The following is a 5,450-nucleotide window of genomic DNA, read 5'->3' on the forward strand; positions in this document are numbered from 1 at the left end:
ATTTTGAAAACGTGATTTTTGGGCAAAATCGTATTTTCTTACATCGAAAATAGAAATCTGAAAAAAAATTGAGGGGAAAAAAAAAACAAACAAACCAGGTAATGGGCTGTGTGCATGCGCTTTACCATCGCCCTAAAACTTGGCATGGTGCCTAAATCAGAAACCCGTAATTAAAAGTGCTCCCCCACCCCCAAAAAACTGCAGGTTTTTTTTTTAGGGTGGAGGGTGGTTGGTGGTGGTGTTGCTATTTGTCAATCTGAGAGCTACGGCGTAACGAGAGAAAGGTAATTCTTGGTTGTACCATCTTTTGTCTTTTACTCGTTTCAGTTGCCGGACGACGGCCATGCTGGAGCACCGCCTTGGAAAGTTCCAGTCAAGCAAATCAACCTCCGACCTCCAACCCCCACCGCTGCCCAGTACTTATGTATTTTTGAAAGTCTGTTGCTTGTTATATTGGTCTCTTTTACTGAACCGCTATGTAAACAAACCAACATCGGTTATCAAGCGGTGAGTGGAGGGACACACATAAAAACACACATATATACAAACAGATTTATATATAACACGTGTATGCATGTATACACACACACGACGGGTTTCCATACAGTTTCCGTCTACTGAATTCACTCACGAGGCATCGGTTGACTCGGGGTTATATAGAAGACAATTGCCCGAGGTGGCACGCAGCAGGACCTGGGAAATAATGTGTGGACACATCCACCACTTGACAACCAGTGTTGGTTCATTTACGTCCTCAAAACATAGCGGATCTGTAAAAGCAGATCGGACTCATAAAGTAAGGGTTAACGTTTACAACTTGACCCGGAAGGATTAATGTAAACATTAACCAAAGTACTTGCCAGAGGTCAATTTGTTCGACTAAATCCTTCAAACAGTGCCCTATATGGCCGCAGTTCAATGACTGAAACAACGTGAGTGTGTGTGTGCGCATTTGCGCCTGCTTGCTTGCATTTTTTACAAAGAGAAAAGTGCAGAGACACGAAGAAGTCCGGCGTGCACAGGTATGAGAAAACTAACAAAAGCGGCGGTGGTGGGCGCTGTCTCGCCTTCTCTATCTCTGACGAATGAATGACAAGACATTGTGAATATTACTCTTAGTGTCTGCACATTGAACTGGTTTTTAAATGTAAACATTTTACTTAGAGTTCAAACTACATACGACACACACACACACACACACACACACATATATATATATATAAAACCAAAGATTGGTCCAGGCCATGTCTAACTTACTAGCACCACCTGATGTATATATATATATATATATTATATATGAATTATTTTGTGTCTTTACGAACATGCATATCTTGTTTTATATTATGTATATATACCCAATCATATATAGTCTGCGTTATCGATGTGTGTGTGTGTAAATAGGTCTAGTGCTGCAAAGAGGAAAATGGAATTCACAGCAGCGTGTGTGTGTGGACGTATACACAAACACACGTATATACATATATATGTATGTGTGCATATTTTAAATATCTTCGGAATGATATACTGTTAGTGTCCATAGAAAAAAGATAAATGCCTCGGTTTTAGGTGTGAGAGAGACTTAGAGAGGTGATAGAGAGGACAAATGAGAGAGGGAGAGAGATTGACAGAGAAAAAACAAGTGTGAATGAGAGAGAGGGAGGGGTAGGGAGAGAGAAAGAGACTAACGGATTGAAATAGAAAGGTGAGAGAGACTGAGCGAGAGAGATTGAGTGGAAATGAAAAACAAAGGTTTGAGAGTGTGTATATATATGCATATTGAGAGAGAGAGAGAGGGGAGAAAGAGAGAGGGGGAAGGAGAGAGGGGAGAAAGAGAGAGGGAGAGAAAGAGAGAGGGAGACTGACGGAGTTAAGATAAATGTGATTGAGAATGATCACTGATAGGGTGAAAGAGAAAGACAAAGCAAGATAAATGAGAAAGAGAGAAGAGAGAGAGAGTGAAAGAGAGAAAGACAAGTGAGAGAGCAAGAGAGAGAGAGAGAAGGAATATGACGAGAAAAGAAAAGAGGAAAAGAGAAAAATCTCGCTGTTCGGATTACATAAGTTATTTATAAAGGCAGGGAAGATTGCTATGGTTATTTATAGCCAGAAACAGACAGGATGTGGCTGACACCGTCACATGGTAGCTACAATAACAACAATAATAATCATTATAATAATAAATATAATTATATATTAATTATTTAGATTTATTCTGATTCCCCCCACCTCTCTCTCTCGCCTTACCTGTTCTCCACTTTTTCCCCGTATGCTGAAATCAATGTCAGCCTCATGTTTTTTCTCTCACTTTACACGTTTATATATATGTGTGTGTGTGTGTGTGTACATATCTATCTATCTATCTCTGTCTCTCTGTCTGTCTCTGTCTATCTATCTCTGTCTGTCTATCTATCTATCTCTGTCTGTCTGTCTATCTATCTCTGTCTGTCTGTCTGTCTATCTATCTCTGTCTGTCTATCTATCTACCTCTGTCTGTCTATCTACCTCTGTCTGTCTATCTATCTATCAACACATACGCACACTAAGATATACATATTTGTGTATTATATATACACACATATACAGATGATATTATATATGTGTATATATACACACACATAATTATCCATCACAATGTAAGAATCGTAAAATACATATACAAACACAGTACCCAACGTATGTCTGTGTGTGTGTGGGATGTTTTGCTTATTTCGTTTGAAAGTGACAGTTACTGCGAAGTTTCGCCAAGCAGGGCTTTTCAAATGGTGCTTACGTACCTGTCAGTGAGAATTTAGGCCTATTTACGTTCTACTCAGTTACGTTGCGGTCGCTAGCTTCGTAATCCGTCTACCATTTCTTTTACTCGCTTCAGTCATTGCGATTAGTTCAGCTGACCTCATCACAGCGGTGTCCTATGCTGATTGAGTTGAACTAATTCTGTTGGCCTCTTTTGCCGACGTTAAGTTAAAGGGAACATAAACAAACCAACATCGGTTGTCAAGCGGTGGTGGGACACACACACGGGCTTTCTTCAGTTTCCGTCAACCAAATCAACAGGTGAGGCTTCGGTCAGCCCGAGGCTATAGTAGAAGGCGTTTGCACAAGGTGCCACGCAGTGGGACTGAACCCGGAACCAAGCAAACTTCTTACAACACAGCCAGGCTTTAACCTGCTCACTACTCGTCTTAATGCGACATATACATAACACATATCACATTACACACACGCACATATACCCATATACGCATGTGTGTGTGTGCATATATATATATAGGCGATCTTACGGTACAATACCTAGAAACGTCTACTGAAAGATCACCGTTTGTATGTATGTATGTATATATATATATACACACATATACACACACAACAATGTCTATCAAACTACGTATTTAGTCCTTGTTCTTAAGAATGTGTGTATAGATTCTACGTACAATTGGATCAATAAATACACTCGCATACTGCATGTAGGGGATTATATTACACACACACACACACACACACACACAATGTATGTATTTTGTGAACATTCCAAGGGCAGCCTTGGACGTTTTCTATCCAGAGTTTTTTAAAACCTGATACGTACATACTATTTTTATAGTCTTATCTGCTTCGAGTTTCACTGCCCCCCCCCCCATCACAAGAAATTTATGCAGTTGCTTGTCTCAGTGTTGTGCTAGTATGAATATGTCGTAATCTGACTAGATACCTGTAGTCTGCCAGCACACACACACACACACACGTATATATACATGCATATACACATATACATATGCATACATACATATATACATGCATACACACACATATATATATATATACATATGAATACATACATGCATACACACACACACATATATATATGCATATATATATATATATACATGTATGCATATATATACATACATGCATACACACATATCTGCATACATACATCCATATACACACATACATACATGAAGCCATAAAGGTATGCATGCACACATACACACATGGATTGTCCCGTGTAACCCTTGTTCTAATTCCATATCCTCGTATCAATCTGTTTAGGTCCTTCACCGTGTATTTTTAAACGCCTGAACCTAACGTTTGTCCCGTGACAAACAAACAACGAAATCATTATTGATTATTACTAATCACTAAACAGTCCAATCGATCACTCAATCACGTCTGCCGAAAACCCAGTGTTTGGATTCGATGATGACCACATTACCTGACGGCAAGGACCGAAAATTCTCCGCCACACACTTCTAGAGTTTTCTTTTAATTGTAGTTAATTTAGGCCACGAAAAATAACCACAAATTTCTTTATTCCGTGCATCGTTATATAATTGAGGAGGAGACTGCAGCTATGAAGGGTATATCTCTTTTGCTCGGTCGTTCGATTTGTTAGAAATAGCAGCCAAATTCCTGCCCTCCCTCTCAAATTCCATGCTACCTCAAGAAGCTACCCAACAACAGAAGCAAGACAAATGTGTCGAAAAGCGTCAACAGACGTTGTTCAAGCATAAGCTATACACACACACACATAGATATATTATATATACATACACACCTGTATACTATATATTCATAGCTATACGTAATTCTTAAACACACTCACCTATATACAGCCTGCCCTTTCTCCCTCTCCCTGCATCTGTTTGTGTGCATAATATATGTGTGAGTGTGTATATATGAGATGTGTATATGTTATCTTTTTTTCTTTTACTTGTTTCAGTGGTCAGACTGTGGCCATGCTGGGGCAATGTCTTGGGGGAATTTTTAGTCAAACGAATCGACACCAGCATCTATTTTTCGTTTCAAAGCTTGGCACTTGTTCTGTGGGCCTCTTTTGCCGAACCGATACGTTACGGGGACGTAAACACACCAACACCTGTTGTCAAACGGTGACAAACACAAAGATACACACACGTAAACACACGCGACAGGCTTCTTTCAGTTTCCGTCTATCAAATCAATTCACAAGGCTTATATATATATATATATATATATATATATATATATATATATATATATATATATATTCATACATTAAATATATATTATATAACATATACATATATTAAATGTATATTATATATATATATATATTGAATGTATATTATATAATATATATTATATATATTTATAAATACAGATACTAGCTTCATATCTGTAAGCAACTCTTACTTATCTACACACCTATATACATCTTTACCTTTCTACATTTCTGTGCATACATCAATACCCCGACACACATACATACATACCTATTTACCTTGCCTATATATATATATATTTATATATACATACCTATATATATATATATATATACATACCTATATATATATATATATATACACCTATATATATATATACATACCTATATATATATATATATATACATACCTATATATATATATATATACATACCTATATATATATATATATACATACCTATATATATATAT

The 5,450-nt window shown here is 37.5% G+C and overlaps 1 protein-coding gene across 3 annotated transcripts in view; it reads right to left on the reverse strand.

The window, feature by feature from the left end:
• Positions 1-5,450, reverse strand: part of LOC106871073 (uncharacterized) — a 52,455-nt gene that overhangs the window by 34,065 nt on the left and 12,940 nt on the right. Inside the window, exon 1 of one of the 3 annotated variants that reach the window (XM_014917346.2) lies at positions 2,775-3,131. The exons of the other annotated variants lie outside the window; for them this stretch is intronic. The gene's annotated coding sequence lies outside the window, so the exon portion shown is untranslated. Of the gene's footprint in view, positions 1-2,774; positions 3,132-5,450 lie in introns of those variants that run through there. 3 annotated transcript variants of the gene reach the window in all.

Source organism: Octopus bimaculoides, chromosome 24 (genome assembly GCF_001194135.2).
Source record: "Octopus bimaculoides isolate UCB-OBI-ISO-001 chromosome 24, ASM119413v2, whole genome shotgun sequence".
Taxonomy (NCBI): domain Eukaryota; kingdom Metazoa; phylum Mollusca; class Cephalopoda; order Octopoda; family Octopodidae; genus Octopus; species Octopus bimaculoides.